Below are 18,246 nucleotides of genomic sequence, written 5' to 3'. Positions count from 1 at the left end.
CATATGGGTAGAAGAAACTCCGCCTTGTATTTCTGCAGTCTTGGCATTTGATTTATTGCCAGACTTTGGTAATTGAAATTGTCTTTAACGTCAAAAAAAAAAAAAAAAAAACACCAGTTATTCTCAAACACTCATTTAACATCCCATTTAATTTTCTATCTTCTGCCCAATTTTTTCGGTACTATTTGTTATATTATTTTTTCCAATATTTTTGTATTATTTCTTATTATGTGATTATTTGACCCTTTAATAACTAAAAATGAAGCCAAAAACATATGTACTAATCGAATAAGATAAATTAACTATAATAATAAAAAAAATTAATACAAATGCAGAAAAATGCATCCATCATCACCATGTCTACTGTCTAGTGACAATAGATGATCATGTTTGATACATCAAAAACAAACAAAAGACGAACAATCAAACTCCAAGATTATTGGTTTTGGACCCATTGAAAAAAATTGAGTAGCGAGCATTTTTTTTAACAAATAGTGAGCACGGTTGAAAACCCAAAAATACAATAAAAATGGAAAGAATTTTGAATTCTATGGGCATCATGTGAAAAACGGAAAAAAAAAAGGTATAAAATATCACAATCGTTTTTATTTTTTTCCAATAATATGATCTTAAATAATATTTTTTATGTACCATTAATTCAATCATTCCATTTAATTTTTATACACCACCAAATCATTCTCTATAGAGAAAAATAAAAACGTTTTCTTTGACCCTTAAATGATGTTTCCTATATTGAATACTAGATCGCCGACCCGATGAGTTGAAATATTTTGATACTCAATAAAACGTAATATTTTGGAATGGAACTTAAATAATTAAACTACGTAAAGAACAATTATCAGAGTCACAAAATGTATTGTTTGGTGAAATATCATATCGCCAACCAAGAATTTTACAACAAAATACATAATAGGGGGTATTACACATTTTTTAAATACTTATTCACACACGACGTTAGACGTCTCATCCATATCTTCACCATCTTAATTATTAATATCTTCAGTCCTGTAACCATTTTGAAATTAAAATATTTGCAAGTATTTGTAATTAAAATAAGTGAACAGATTATAGTTTAAACCTTGGATGATAAACTTAGTTCCTAAATATTCTAATTCAACTTGTAACCATTTTCCAGTCCAAAATATTAGGAGACTCTTTAAACAAAAATGATAACAAACAAACAAAAGCCCACAAATTATTTTTTCAACATCATGAGGGATTGAAACTACCAACAACTGCTAACTCTTAGAAAAATTTCAAGGTACAAATCAAGACCTTATTCTTAGAAAAATTTACATCTTCAAGATGAGTCGGTATATAATAAGCCATTCCTACATTATGCAAAGAATCAATGTGATTTGGAATTGATTTGTTCAGAGTACTGCAACAATGATTCACATCATAATCAATAATGACGTCACAAAGTTTATTAGAGCTATGATACTATTCAATGAGATGATATTTCAAGGATGAAAATAACAAAAACTTAGAAAAAATCAATAAATAGTCTCATCCACAATTCAAGAATGATACATTGAGGAACAACTATTAACAATCACACCCTTGAATATATGATTTTAGAGTTAAACCCAAACATGTGGTTTCTGTCATAAAGTACTGAGGAATATTCATTTAAGATGCTTGTGCACATATAACAGTTTCGTATTGAAGCCACGGTGAGTCTCACAAACGTGTATATTACATACAATATACTCATTAATGCAGGGATATCTTCAAATTAGGGCTGAACAGATAGACCTCTTCAACAGATAGGGCTGAAACATGTTATTTGTCATTGACTTATGAAGCCTGAAATAAAGCAAAATGAGACTATTGGTTTTCTACTTCCTCTCTAATAGAAAACGCAAAAATGAAGAAACACTAAAAGAATAAGAGAAGCTCCTATAAAGAAAAGACTCTTTCTAGTTTCACCCCATATAATCATAGTTACACCCAAATTTATTAAAATTTTTACAATAATACCAAAATTACCATCTTCTTCTAAATTTCTAAAAACCCTTCTTTTACTATCATTCTGAACCCTCACCCCTTTTCACCCACAAACCACCATGGATATGCAATCAATACCTACAAAAATCATCAATTGAATCAACATCTCTTCCATTGATACGTACTCGATTAATACAAGTAAGTGAATTTCATAAATTTCTTCGAGTTTCTATTTATCGTTTGCTTTATGATTTATGGATGTTTATAGTTGTTGTTAATTTCACGTTTGTCTATCTACATCGATTTGTTTGATTTAAGTTTACGTAGAAAGGTAACGTAATTTAAGTTTAAATATAGGTCTCACGTGAATTTAGTTTACGTACATATTCTAAAAAGGAATAACATACACCTAAACTCAGTTTACTTGGTGTATGTAAAACTACGTAAACTCAGTTTACATGAACTAAAACTCAGTCTTAACTTATTTATGTAAATTCAGTTTACGTAGTGTATGTAAACTCAGTGTACGTAGTGTATGTAAACTCAGTTTACTTAACTCATGTAAACTGAGTTTACATACACTACGTAAACTGAGTTTACATACACTATATAAACTGAATTTACGTATACAAAATTAATGTGCAGTGAACATGAATAAAGGGTATATTAGTAACTTTGGGGTGTAACTTGAATTATTTGGGGTGTGGGTAGTATCTGTCTAAAGAAAAACGGCTTCTTAATAAAAACTTTTTAGAAAGTTGCCAAATATTAACAACATATTATAATTCAAAGAACTTCATAAAAAGTCACACACAACTAAAGTAATGATCATAGAAATTGCAAGCAGATGGAAAAAAAATCGAAATAGATTAAAATGGGGCTAAAAGATAAGCATGTGTCGCACGGGTCATATTAACCGTAATATATAAGAATAAAGTATATCATGAAAAAAAATTGATGTGAAATAAATAGTATGTTCTCCTCTGTTCTGTCAAATGATAAAACACCTAAAGAAAAGATTGATATCAAGAATGAAAAGTTTTTTGACAAAATCAAGAGTGAAAAGTTAAAAATTATGTTTAAGGAAGATACATTTTTTTTGCTAAAATGGTCTAATTAAAAGAAAATTCGAAAACTGCCAAGCAGCCAGCCAATTGTGCAAGATGCCGAAAAGAAGGAAAAATAAAATAATAAAAGGAAAATAGCAGCCAATTGTGCAAGATACTAAATTAAATATTACAAAAGTATATGGTCATAGAACCAAATTACACCACCAAAATGTGGCAAACAAAAGAGAAATCAAAACAACTCAAACTTCAGGAAATAAAAACATATTCTTAAGCTTAAATTGAAAGAAACTTGATCACCTAAACTCATATAACTAAACAACAGAGGTAACTGCTGCCACAAAGAAGCATGAGCTGCAGAATTATAACGTACCTATCAACAAATACAGCATTTGTCCAAATGAATGTGGTGAGCAGAAAATTAGCCTAAAATACAGTTTGCGAACCCCACTCTCTGCTGATGCTGATACATCAATTCCCCAATCAAGATAGAACTGTCAAACTGAAATAGTATCCATATATCAACACGACTAAAATTGGAACACGCTACTTAGATGCGTATATCAATGACATGCTAATTTAAAAGTAAAGGACCACACTCAATCAGACAGGATGCATCCAACATGAACTGAAGCATGGTTATAGAATCCAGTTTGAAATTAACCAATAAGAAAAGTCCAGGACTATGTGACCTCCATCTAGGCACGAAGTGGAATCTTACCAATCTCAAATGAACCATTTGCAACAATTGTAGCCTCTCAAATTACTGCATCGTTGAATTCAGGAAAGCCATTTATTCAACACCATAATATACATAATAATAACAATTCAATCAAAACAATTGTAACAAAATGCCTCAATATATCTTATAAATGCGTAAAACATTCAAAATGGTGCCTGTGGTAGCAGCAAATGAAGACTCTAGCACAACAATCCTAAACTTGTTGAAGCTCTTGCCTTTAAATGATCAGAAAATGGTCACTATGTGTTGTGGAAATCAAGGAATGAATGTTACTGAAATAATATTGAAGGGGATGCTTCACATGTCATCTGTTCGAGCCACGTCTGTTTTGCAAGAGGATTCAAAATTGTTTAAACTGTAGGAACAATGCAGATGCGTCTCAATGGCACATACCTGATCTTGGATATTAAAAATGTTACACAAATTGTGCTTTTTTCCAGCAACAGAGCAGAATATCGGTTGTGCATCATGTGACCACCGTAGTTTACTCATTCTCAACCCCTAAACGAACAAAGCAGTGCTCCAAAAATTGGACATCTCCGTAATTAACAAACCTGCTGCTTCACAAACCCGAAGCAAATTTGCAAAAAACACACCAGACCGGAGGCACTAAAAACAGCTCCAAAAACTCAGCACTAAATAGTTTTTGGTTTCAAAAAACCAACATGAACCCATCAAGAGAAAATTCTGCAACAATGGCATGATCTGCGCCAAAAGCAATTTAAATCACTTGGCTATTTCTATTCATACTAACACACATTACTTGATTCATATTAAATATTGATTGATACTAATGAAAAATAAAAACTAACATCAAGTATGAAACCTGAAAGGGATGAAGCAAATATATTCCAAAACATTTCAATTAACACAATTCAACTCAACTTCTCACAAACCAAATCCAAATCAAAATTTAAATAGTTAATTTAAATTGGAGCCAAACTTAAAATAGTAAATACCTATTAAAATTACCATATGTACACACTGTCATGGGGCATCAACTCCTCCGAATTCTCTAGTACCCACTTGCTTAGTAGTAGTATGCATGGTGTGAGATGTTTTGTTTTTTGCCATTCTTTTAATTTCATTTAACTCTCAAAATACAACTGCAAATCATCAAGATATTTCAATTACATCAATCACTTTACATATGTCAATTCACAATATCAAAAGTAAGCAGCAAATAATTTGAATTTGCTTAAAAATTAGAGTTTAGATATTTCCAAGCTAATTCAATAGTCATGAAAGAGTTCTAATCTGAAAAGACAATATCTCCCTATATAAGCAACTATCAAAAACCTTTACTTTTAATTCATACTACTGAAACCCTACATCGATCAAACTAAAACAAAATTGCAACATTCCACGTTTTGTAGCAGCCAATTTTACTACATAATTTCACAAATACCGATCAGACTACACAATATAAAACCATTGAATATAAAATGTAGTTTCTCTTATCCCAATTAGATTTAAATGATTCTAACTCATAAGAATATTGTTTCTTATTCCATACAGATTCTTACTAATAATAATAATACTAACGGGGCAATAGGCAACCTTCTGAAGCATAAATGGACAAACATGCCGAGAAGCATTTGCAGAAAAAACATTAAAAAAAAGGTAATATCCTAAAGTCACTTAATTAAAATAATAACTCACCTTTAATTTCCTCCTAGTAGGCCTCCAATCTCATTTGCTGATATCTACGGAAAAAAATCCAATTTTTTAGTTTCATCATATAATAAATCGTGCTTCTTATACCTTTTAAGGTTTTGCCAAATTTCAATCTTCTTGAATCAAATTCGGCCTCCCAAATGCCCTCGCCATCAAGTGAAAGTCAAATAGTAACCGTCGCGAATCGTAGCCATGGATTGGCCGCCGAGTTCAGTGCCACTGGAGTTGAAGAAAGGAGAAGTATAAGAAGAGTAGGACTATGGCATTAACTTTCTAGCTGTGAGGGACAATAAAAGTTGTAAGCAGATGCAGGTTTCTTGCGAGGAGGTGTATAAATGAGTAGATGATGGGGGAGGAGATGATCCAAAAGGTAGGGGATGATGAAGCAAGAAGATGGAGAAAGAGAAGGAGAGAGTTTGCTTTTTTGGAAATGAAAAAAAATTAATGTGGGAGACATACTCGTAAATCCACATTCGGGTTTTGCAATACTCACCTTCTTGAGCAGTGCATCGGCAGATTACATGAGTGGTGGGAGCATTTAATTGGAATGCACAGTGGAATGTTGATTAGGATTAGCATATAGAAGGATTTAATGCTTGTAAAGTGGAGGGAAAAATAAGGGGGGGAAATTAGGGTTAATGATAGCTTTAGGGGATAAGCTTTAGTAAGTAAGATATTCGATCATAGTGTTTCACATTTATAAAAAGCAAAAGAAATTTTTTAGCATTATGTGAGGGACAGAGTAAGAATTTAGACTAAAATTTTCATTCAACAAACAAATGGGAAAACATAATACCTAGAACCAAATGTCTCCAGAATTAACAATTAATTAGCTTTCGTAAACGATAGGATAATATTCAAATCTTATCGTTATTGTTTCAATCCAATTCTTGAAGAGAAAGTCCTATTCAATATTATTTTATTTGCTATCAATTGGCAATTTCAAGTTGGACTCAAAAATCTTGTAATAAGATAAACTAGCTTGTATACATGTATAAGGCAAAGGCTACGGTAGGGGACCTCTTTGGGTCTCCTACCGTAGGAGACATAACTTTTTTTTTTTTTTTTTTACAAAATTGATGTCAACCATTGGATATACTTGAAAGTTTTTAAAGACCATAGTATTATCATACTCTCTAAACATTAGATTATTTTTACACTGTTCCATCATCTTTCACTTTCCCCTCCATGTCGCTTACTCGTCCACCACCAACAACAACATCAATCTCTTGTTCTTACTCCCACCTTCATAATTCTCATGGACATCTAACATCTATGGAGTTACTTAATCTAAATTGAAATTGGGTTAATGATTTTCCGCAAGATTTAAATTTACACTCTTTCGTTTCTAATTTAATGCTTCCCTGGAGAAGAATCAAGCATGTGATTTGTTGTAGAGAGAGAAAACGGCGATGGTTACTTTGGTTGTAGAGAGAGAAAGTAACAAAACAGAACCAATAATATGAGCGGCTTTCTTCCCACTATTAATTTTCTTCTTGACATAACTTTTCATTGAATGAATTAGTTTCTTTTCTTCTTTTTAGATTCTTTTTTCTGGGTTATGATTGCATTTTATACTTATGAGTTTGTTACATTCATATTTCTTGGGTTCATGTTGTTGGTAGTAAGATAGTGGATTGACGTTGATGTTTCTATTAGGACAAACTAGTTTAAGAAGAAGAAGAGAGAGAGAGAGAGAGAAATTGGAATCTGAGTGCCTCCAAAGATGAAACATCTACAGATCTGGAGAAATAGAAGAAATATGAACCACCCTATTCAACAAAATCATGAAAAATCTTAACATTAACCTGCCAAATAAATAAAATAAAACAAAACGAATTAATTGAAAAATGCATAGAGAAAAAATCCAGAGTGAACAATGTATGCATAATCCATTAAAGCTTCATGGAAATTTCTGGAGAGAGAGAGAGAGCGAGAGGAGTAATGTAACGTTGCTACAGCACACGTCTCTCTCTTAAATCTACCAAATGAAAAAAAATCTAGTGTGGAGGTATTATGGTAAGATCAGTGTTCTTCATCAATCCAACATCAACACATGTCATTTTTTGTTATACAAAAAAATAATTAGTTTTTATTAATGTCTCCTACCGTAGGAGACCTATTTAAGTCTCCTACCGAAAACGGCGCCCATGTATAACTAGCTTTCAACAAACAAACAAAAATTAGCTTTCAAAATTGTGATGCGCTTTCCATTAGTTCTAAATTATCACTTTTTAATTTGATCTTTGAACTATAGATACATATATTTATAAAAAATTTTAATCCATCAAAATAGTGTCTAAACTTTATCCTCTCCCCTATTTTTAAAAGAATTGAATAACTGACTTTGAAGGTACACATCTCATCTCTTTGCATACTTTGGATTCACACATTTTTGAGTTGATATTCCAACATTGTGATATTATAAAAACCATACTTTGCTGACATGCTCACCTAAAAGTCTAAAACACCAAAGAAAAAAAAATGAACTAAAGAGAGAGAATAATTAACCATGTGCATTCTTGCATCTACCAAAGATTTTGGCATGCCAAAATGATATAGTTCATGCATAGACAAGAATATTGAGTACTACTACACAATTGTATTGCAAACGATAGAGTACAAACCACAAACCACACAAGCAGATAGCTTTGTACACACATTCAAAGAAATCAACAACTGCAGAATAATGGAGACAATGAACCAGCGCAAGAAAACTCAAAAAGTTCGAGATCATACTCATGTTCCTACACTAATCTTCAGTATGTTCCACAAACACAGGTAATCTATATCTAATGTCGAAATACTAGTCATCAACAGGGTCCCTTGGAGTTACTAGTCATCAACAGGGTCCCTTGGAGTTTCATCTGCATTGTTGCCCCCCAATCTCTTCCTCTCAGCAACACCAGCACTAAGATATCCCTGAAAACAACAACCAAAAGCAAGTATCATAACAAATTAGAAGAAAAAAAAATACCCTTCAAAATCAAAATTAATCAAGACACTTCTAAAAAAAAAAATCAACATAGTTTTTGGTTTCTTAAATCATAAAGGTATATAAATATTTTTGGCTAAAGTGCAACTTTGACCCCTTATCTTTCAAAAAGTTGCGATTTTGGCCCCCTAACTTTGAAAACTACAATTTTGGCCCCCTAACTTTGAAAACTGCTGAGAAGGCGACACGTGTCCAAAAAAAGGGGCCATTTTGAAAAGATAAGGGGCCATAATCGCAACATTTTGAAAAGATAAGGGGTCAATAGACATATTTCCCTTAAGTTAGGGGGTTAAAAGAGCATATTTCCCTAAACATGGGGGACCAAAATTGTAGTTTTCATACTTAGGGGGCCAAAATCGCAACTTTTTGAAAGATAGAGGGCCAAAATTGCACTTTAGCCAATATTTTTCTAATACGAACAATAAAAGAGAAAATAAATCAATACAGTTTTGTTCTAATATCATAAGGGTATATTTTAATAGAAATTATTCAAAAAAAAAATACCTCTCTTTTTCAAGTTAAGCAACAGCCACCCGCTTGTCATGTGTAGTTACTACCAAATGCATTAAATCCCGTTTTCCAGCTCGGGTGCAAATGATATGTTCTTCTTCCCTTCCAAGATTCAAATCTTTGTAAATCTTGTCAACTTCACTTAAAAGGGTCATATCATCCACCCTTGGTCCATCATGGACGGATCAACAGCTGTAAAGTGTGGAACGTATGAAAAGTGTTAAATAGAAGCAAAATTGGTGCTAGTAGCCATGCTGGTCCTTGGAAGAGCATGAACTAATTTCGGGATAGTGAATTTTGTTTCAAACAACTTTTTTTTGCCTCTTTCAAAGATGCCCAGTCAGCAGCAGGTATATTAAGTTGATAGAATAAAACAAACCAAATAAGTTTAAGGTTAAATTTGTAGAAAAGAAGGAAAGAAAAAATAAAAGAAGTCATTACATTTCTTTTTTTCATCATTGTTCGGATCGCAACAAGTCTCTTGCGCACCTCCGATCCCATTTTCTGAGCACCGTATTGTTTCCTAACTATGTATTCATTCAACATCTTTGCCACTCTTTTCCATATGTCGTGTTGAGATAAGTCAAAATCCAAATAGTCCGGATGATTTGAAATTATCTTATAAAATTTTTTCAACATGAAATTATCATATTTAAAGGTCCAGCCAGGAACCTTCTCCAAAATGGCATAAAACTGAAAAATAAAGAAAATGCAAATCAGGGTACTGAAAAACCAAAGAAGCCAACGTCAACTGTTTTTCTATCCAAATGTCAACATGAACGTTAGGAGAACATAATCTAAAAAATGAAACATAAACCAAAAGATTTTGAAGTCGATTACAGTAATCATAGCCTATTACTAGCGTTTATCTTATGGCCTATTATATATCAAAAACCTCTTCCAGATCTAAGAAAATATATCAAAAATTAGTGAAAATAAAACTTACATTTCTTTCACTAATGTTCGAGGTTGTCATCTTCAATTTGTTTTTTTTTTCCCGTGGTCTTTTAAAAGAAGAACAGGATGTAACACTACTGCAAGTAGGACGTTTTTTGAGATTTGTTTGCTTTTGTTGTTGAGTGTTTTTTTTTCATGTAAATTGTATAATCAATTACACAATTCTGATTATATATAAACTACTTCTACACAAAAAACATATTAACTACACTCTGTGAGGTTGTTGAACTGAATTAAAAAGAATGAAGTTAATGGGATCGATATCTAAAAAAAAATGAAGTTAATCCATTAACTTCATTCCTTTTTTTTTTCCAGATATCGATCCCATTAACTTCATTCTTTTTAATTCAGTTCAACAACCTCACAGAGTGTAGTTAATATGTTTTTTTGTGTAGAAGTAGTTTATATATAATCAGAATTGTGTACTTGATTATACAATTTACATGAAAAAATACACTCAACAACAAAAGCAAACAAATCTCAAAAAACGTCCTACTTGCAGTAGTGTTACATCATGTTCTTCTTTTAAAAGACCACGGGAAAAAAAAAACAAATTGAAGATGACAACCTCGAACATTAGTGAAAGAAATGTAAGTTTTATTTTCACTAATTTTTGATTTATTTTCTTAGATCTGGAAGAGGTTTTTGATATATAATAGGTCATAGGATAAACGCTAGTAATGGGCTATGATTACTGTAATCGACTTCAAAATCTTTTGGTTTATGTTTCATTTTTTAGATTTTGTTCTCCTAACGTTCATGTTGACATTTGGATAGAAAAACAGTTGACGTTGGCTTCTTTGGTTTTTCAGTACCCTGATTTACATTTTTTTATATGGCTTCTTTGGGTTTTTTTAAATGCCATTTTTTTACAGTACCCTGATTTTACCTTTTCTTTATTTTTCAGTTTTATGCCATTTTAGAGAAGGATCCTGGCGGGACCTTTAAACATGATAATTTCATGTTGAAAAAAATTTACAAGATAACTTCAAATCATCCGGACTATTTGCATTTTGATTTATCTCAACACGACATATGGAAATGAGTGGCAAAGATGTTGAATGAATACATAGATAAGAAACAATACGGTGCTCAGAAAACGGGATCGGAGGTGCGCACGAGACTTGTTGCGATCCGAACAATAATGAAAAACAGAAATGTAATGACTTCTTTTATTTTTTTTCTTTCCTTCTTTTCTACAAATTTAATCTTAAGCTTATTTGGTTTGTTTTATTCTATCAGCTTAATATACCTGCTGTTGACTGGGCATCTTTGAAAGAGGCAAAAAAAAGTTGTTTGAAACAAAATTCGCTATCCCGAAATTAGTTCATGCTCTTCCAAGGACCAGCATGGCTACTAGCACCAATTTTGCTTCTATTTAACACTTTGCACACGTTCCACACTTTCCAGCTGTTGATCCGCCCATGATGGGCCAAGGGTGGATGATATGGCCCTTTTAAGTGAAGTTGACAAGATTTACAAAGATTTGAATCTTGGAAAGGAAGAAGAACATATCATTTACACCCGAGCTGGAAAACGGGATTTAATGGTAGTAACTACACAAGACAAGCGTGTGGTTGTTGCTAAATTGTTGCTTAACTTGAAAAAGAGAGGTATTTTTTTTGGAATAATTTCTATTAAAATATACCTTATGATATAAGAACAAAACTGTATTGATTTATTTTCTCTTTTATTGTTCGTATTAGAAAAATATTTATATACCTTTATTATTTAAGAAACCAAAAACTATGTTGATTTCTTTTTTTAGAAGTGTGTTGATTAATTTTGATTTTGAAAGGTATTTTTTTTCTTTCTAATTTGTTCTGATACTTGCTTTTGGTTGTTGTTTTCAAGGATATCTTAGTGCTGGTGTTGCTGAGAGGAAGAGAGGAAGAGATTGGGGGCAGCAATGCAGATGAAACTCCAAGGGACCATGTTGATGACTAGTATTTCGACATTAGATATAGATTACCTGTGTTTGTGGAACATACTGAAGATTAGTGTATGTGGTTATTTAGTGTAGGAACATGAGTATGATCTCGAACTTTTTGAGTTTTCTTGTGCTTGTTCATTGTCTCCATTATTTGTATCTCTCTGCAGTTGTTGATTTCTTTGAATGTGTGTACAAAGCTATCTGCTTGTGTGGTTTGTAGTTTGTACGCTATCGTTTGCAATACAATTGTGTAGTAGTACTCAATATTTTTGTCTATGCATGAACTATATCATTTTGACAGACCAAAATCTTTGGTAGATGCAAGAATGCTCATGGTTAATTATTCTCTCTCTTTAGTTCATTTTTTTTCTTTGGTGTTTTAGACTTTAGGTGAGCATGTCAACAAAGTATGGTTTTTATAATATCACAATGTTGGAATATCAACTCAAAAATGTGTGTGATCAGTTGCTTAATAAGGACTTGTTTTTTCTTTCTCTAATGGAGGGTCCTTAATAGGGAGTGGTCCTTGTTAAGTAAGAACTCCCCATTGGAGATGCTCTTATAAAACGATTGCGTCTTTAGCATCGGTTAACCAATCGAAACAAATATTTTTTTAGGAAAAATGTTATAATTATTATTTAATTAAAAGTCAACTTATATTTTTAAGATAATTTTTCTATGTATGCCTTAACCATTATCCTAAAAGAACTTGTTAGCAAGACTTTATTTATAAGCAGAAATTAATTTTTAAGTTCATTCATTATTTAATTTAATTTATTTAATCTATATTATAAATGTGATTGAGAGAGTACTTTTTCAACACCACGTCATGTGAGGTAAAATGTATTTTGACCAAAAGTGTGTATATTGAATTAAAGTGATTTACTATTTTTTTAACTAATATGATATATATTTAAAACAAAATTAGTTAAAAAAAAAACTCAAAATTTACTATTTTTTAACATATCCCTAAAAACAACAACAAAAGGCAAGGTATCAGAACAAATTAGAACGAAAAAAAAATATCCTTCAAAATTAAAATTAATCAACACGCTTCTAAAAACAATCAACATAGATTTTTGTTTCTTAAATCATAAAGGTATATAAATATTTTTCTAATGCGATCAATAAAAGAGAAAATAAATCAACATAATATTTTGTTCTTGAATCATAATGATATATTTTAATAGAAATTATTCAAGAAAATATATATATATATATATATATATATATATATATATATATATATATATATCTCTTTTTCAACTCAACCAACAATTCATCCACAGCCTCACGTTTATCAACTTGTTCATCTGATACCAAATGCATTAAATCACGTTTCTCAGCTAAGTTGCAAATTATACGTTTTGTGTCCTTTTCAAATTTCAAATCGCTGCAAACCTTTAAAAAATAAATAAATTAAACCCCAGACGAGGATTATAGGTAAATCATGTTGGCCTCTGCAAATAGTATAGTAAATTTTAAGTATAAGCTAAAGAAGGTATGATATGATTAAAAAATGAACAAGAGATCTATTGTATTGTTGTGTTGTGTTACCTACCTCTGTTCCAGCGTGAGTTGATTCAGATAAATATATAGTAAATTTTTAGTATAAGTAAAGGAAGGTTATGATTAAAAAATCAATAAAAATACAAGAGAGTTTGCAACTTGATATTTGGTTGGTGAGACAAGTAAACAAAGTAAGAGCATCTCCAATGGGGGGTCCTTGCTTAACAAGGACCACTCCCCGTTAAGGACCCTCCATTGGAGGAAGAAAAATTGGGTCCCCGTTAAGGAACGGGCAACTATATAAGGACCCTCTCTCTCCTGAGTAACTAACGGGTCCCACGTTTAAAAAAGTAATAAAATGTGTACTACTTGGTCCCACTTGCATAAAGAAGTAATAAAATGTGTACTACTTGATCCCACTTGCATAAAGAAGTAATAAAATGTGTACTACTTGGTCCCACTTGTAAAAATGAGTAATAGATAAATTATTTTTGTTTAATATGTAAAGATAGTGGGACATATTTAAGTACTTTTCATTGGAGTCCTTATTAGTGTATTGTCATTGGAGTCATTGAGTCCTTAATAGGTACCTTTATTAAAAGATTATAAATAAGTGATGTGTCACGTGGGATCCATTTAAAGAGTCCTTGTTAGGGAACTACCATTGTGGATGCTCTAAAAGCAATTTGGAATCTATCTATTTACCCATCACACATAGAGGGAAAGAGTAAATCGGTTACACTAAATAAAATCATCTATTTCAATTTCATTGATTATTACTTTTGACAATCATAGAGGGAGAAATTTAGGAAATAAGTTCATAAATAAATCAATACATGTATCACTCACCTTGCAATTTGATATGTGTATCTCCACCACCGAAAGCTACCCCATTTATTAGTGATTATTATCACTTTTTCCTTCTTCTTTTAAAGACAATTAGAGAAGATATAACCTGAATAATAATAATAATTAACAAATTACAGTCCCTCACAAAACCTTATAACCTGAAGATATAACCTGAATAATAAAATAACACACCCTTAACAAAACTATCCCTGAACCAAGACAGCAGTTCAGAACCAACACTTCACAAATGTATGTGTGTGAGAAAGAGAGAGAGGTGTATATACCTGCAAGAGTAAGGAATACATACAACTGTGATGGAAGCAAGGAGAGATTGGTAGAAGTAGGGTAGCACTTTGGTGCCATTAATGGCACCGTGCCATTAAATCTGGGCCACACAAACACATTGTCATTACATCTGGGGCCATACAACACATCTATCTTGGTGCCATTAATGGCCCAGATTTAATGGCACGGTGCCATTAATGGCACCAAAGTGCTAACCGTAGAAGTAGAAGTGGAAGTGAAACTGTGTTACTTCACAAATAATTAAAAAAATTGCAAAAGTTATTCCTTAAAAAAAAAGTGTTATTCCTTAAAAAATAACAAATATCCATAAAATCTTATCAATTTATTTCAAAATAATTTATGAATACATATTCAATAACGTTTCTTTTTTTTTGTTCCCTCAAAAAAAAAAAGCAAATTTATTAAAAATAAGTCAAAGCCAAGACTTATATGATGCATAGCCACAACTTTAAAATACCAACAAGCAAGCCAATCTACTAATAGTATAGGCAAAAGGGAGATGCTGAGCAGACCATGAGTGATATGCAGAAAAAAATACACCACTGCCACACCAAAATGGAATTAGATAGTAATAGTATCCCTTCTGATGAAGAAGGGGCTCTAAAAGAGGCTGGAATCAATCTTAAACACAAAATGATACCAACCTCTTCGAGACACACTGACAAACTAAAATGTGCCCACAGATGCAAGTAAAACAGACTAGAACTAGTTTCCAATCAGCCCCTAGTATATAATGGTTTATACTTATATTAGTCATAAATATAAAAATATGGAGGTTTTCCAACAACAAACCTGACAGTACTCTATCTCCCAATTATTTGCAGTGTTACCCAATTCTTTTTTCAAGTCTTCATATTGCTGCATAGAATCAAATGATAATTCCTCCATGTGATGGAAGCAAGGAGAGATTTGTACGTAGAAGGAGAAGTGGAAGTGAAACTGTTGTGAGTTATTGTATGTATTATTTATAGGAAGTGTTGAAATTGTTTGTTGGTTGGGGGAAAGATATGTGAAGCAAAGAAAGTTTTTACATATTTGTGCTTTGATTTGAAAAGAAACAGTATAGATCAAATTGATATTTTTTTTTTTTTGAAGGAGATCAAATTGATATTTATTACATAATATATAATTTTTATCGATACATATCTATTTATAATTTTTTTTTTTGGTATAAAATAGACTAATACAGGATAATTTATTTATTATAACTAACCTACCTACATTAAGGAAAAAATGACCACACAAATCAATAGAACCGTAAAAAATAGGCCGGGTTTATTTTTGGGCCGGACTGGGGTTAAAAAACCAGCCCATTATTACCATTTTATTTTATTTTTGTTAAATAAAAGTATATTTTTGAAAAAAAAAAATTATCAACTATTTTAAAATTTATTGATAAAAAACATTTAAATAAATAAACTTAATAAAAATGAATGAATTCAGTTTAGAATTTTAAAGTTTATAAATTATTAATTTGATTTAATTGAATGAATATTCTAGAGTTTCATTAATATTCAATGTTAAAGTAAAAATTATTTACACTTTTATGTCCATCCAATTCCAATCATATTTTATCAAAAAAAATAGTTGTGAGTGATTAATATATAAAAAATTCATAAAAAAGAATGAATAAATTTTAAAAGTAAAAAATAAACGGGCCCAGCTGGGCTGACCCATGGTCCACAAAGATCGGGTGAGGCTTTAAAATTTGCTGCCCAATTAAAATTGGGTTGGGCTGAGCTGACCCATTTATGTAGCCGGGCCAACCCATTTGACACCCTCTACAAATCAACTACTCCTACTATTGTTTTTAATTCTGAGCAAAGTAAATATAAAGTGTGATAAGACAAATTAAACAAAATCGAATCAAATCATAAATAAGGGTACACGCATTAAAATTCAAAAGAAGAATGAGCCTCTCAATAACAGTCCATACATCAATGTAAACACTGTGTTAAAGTTAAGATTCCTGAAACAATGTCTGTGTCAATGTTTTAATTCAATATGGTTTTTTCTTTCCCATATTATTTTTTTCAACTATTTGCTCAAATTAATATTAATTTGTACTTTCTTCCGATCACATTTATATGCAACTAGGGTGTTATTTTCATACTTTATCCGATCACATTTATAAACAACAAACAACTTTTTAGATTCATTAAATAATTAATATATCTGATCACATTTATATGTTAGATATATTTGTTATTCAAAATATTTAAACATTTTTTTTTCTTCTTATAAATGTGACCGGAGTAATATCTTATCTAATAAAAATAACCAATTTAAAGTTGATTATAAATGTCACCTAGGGTTTATAATACAAGCTACTATTGAGTATTGAGTGCCTGTTTGGTTTGGGTTCTGAGAAGCAATTCTAGCCCAAAATCAATTCTCTACAGTGCCAAAAGCAATTCTAGCCAAAAACAACGTGTTTGGTTCAGCTTTTCAGAATTGCTTATATCCTTCAAAAGCAATTCTCCATGAAGCTACAAATCCTAGCTTCTAGCTTTTCTAGAATCAATTCTCCTTGAACAACGTGTATAGATTTGTATATTTTATTATTACAACATGTTATTTTACTTTATTGCCCTTTATCAATTCTCATTCTTTATCAATTCTCCTTTAGCTATGTCTATTTTAGTAATTATACATTCAAAAGCAATTCTACATAATTGCATCCAAACATAAATCATTTTGTTTAATCAATTCTACATAATTGTATCCAAACATAAATCAATTCTCTCAAAATCAATTCTGTCAGAATCAATTCTATCAGAATCAATTCTCTCAGAATCAATTATATTCAAAGCTGAACCAATCGGACACTGAATAACAACCGCATAGTATAATGCTTATTACTGCTCATTCCCATGCGCGAGCCTGCCAACATATCCTTTCTTTGAATTGCTCTCAATGCATGATCAGCTTTAATTTTGTCTTTTTTCATTGCACACTGCCATTTGTTGAAAATTCCAGTCCATGCAAGTCTATGCACAAATCATTTCAACACTATAGTTAATTATTCAACCAAATCATAATATACCATTCAGTCATTAATATAAGCAAAAGTTTGATTTTTAGATTCATTCATTAAATGAAGTATGTAGCCTATAATAAAGACTACATACGTCATTTAATGAATGAATCTAAAAATCAAACTTTTGCTTATATTAGTGACCGGAGGGTGTATATTTGTATACTTTCAATTCAACCAATTAATCTAATTTCATTTATTGCTTTATCCTTGCAGAAGTATAATACTCTTTCCGTCCTTTTCTTAAAAAAAAAAGTCTTTGTTACTCAGTACCCAGAGGCATCGGTTAAGGAATCTAAAAGTAGAAAAATTATTTTGGAAATATAAACTGTTATTTTTCACTAATTAATTAGTACACTACTTTTTAATAAAATCTTACATCTTTTAGCTACTTAACCAATGCCTCAAGACATTGGTTAACATTCTCCAAAAAAAAAAACACTCTTTCCATCCTATCATAACTGAGTCATTTATAAAAAAATGTGTCTCAAAATAACTAAGTCATTTCACTTTTCGATATAATATTAATTACTTTTTTCCTTTTATAACTCTAATTAATACTACTTTTATCACTCTTTTTTTTGGTCGAAACTTTTATCACTCTTAAATCAATATATTTTACTTTGTATTTATGATACTCCCTCCGTCCCAAAATATAAGCAAAAATTGATCAATAAAAGTTAATGTATTTAG

At 31.1% G+C, this 18,246-nt stretch overlaps 2 long non-coding RNA genes across 2 annotated transcripts; both read right to left on the bottom strand.

Annotated features, from left to right (window-relative positions):
* Window positions 1–1,482: 1,482 nt before the first annotated feature.
* On the bottom strand, window positions 1,483–3,568 carry LOC146912861 (uncharacterized). The gene is made up of 2 exons (XR_015013176.1): window positions 3,412–3,568; window positions 1,483–1,830 (listed from the first exon to the last, which is right to left on the bottom strand). It is a non-coding gene; the product is annotated as an uncharacterized LOC146912861 (long non-coding RNA).
* A 438-nt stretch (window positions 3,569–4,006) lies between these two features.
* LOC146912860 (uncharacterized) lies at window positions 4,007–5,517 on the bottom strand. The gene is made up of 3 exons (XR_015013175.1): window positions 5,443–5,517; window positions 4,740–4,886; window positions 4,007–4,485 (listed from the first exon to the last, which is right to left on the bottom strand). It is a non-coding gene; the product is annotated as an uncharacterized LOC146912860 (long non-coding RNA).
* Window positions 5,518–18,246: the final 12,729 nt, after the last annotated feature.

This window comes from Medicago sativa, chromosome 6 (assembly GCF_051527215.1).
Source record: "Medicago sativa cultivar Bolivia chromosome 6, Bolivia_mono, whole genome shotgun sequence".
In the NCBI taxonomy this organism is placed as follows: domain Eukaryota; kingdom Viridiplantae; phylum Streptophyta; class Magnoliopsida; order Fabales; family Fabaceae; genus Medicago; species Medicago sativa.
The sequence above is the reverse complement of the archived record's forward strand: the minus strand, read 5'-3'. Positions and strand labels throughout refer to the sequence as shown.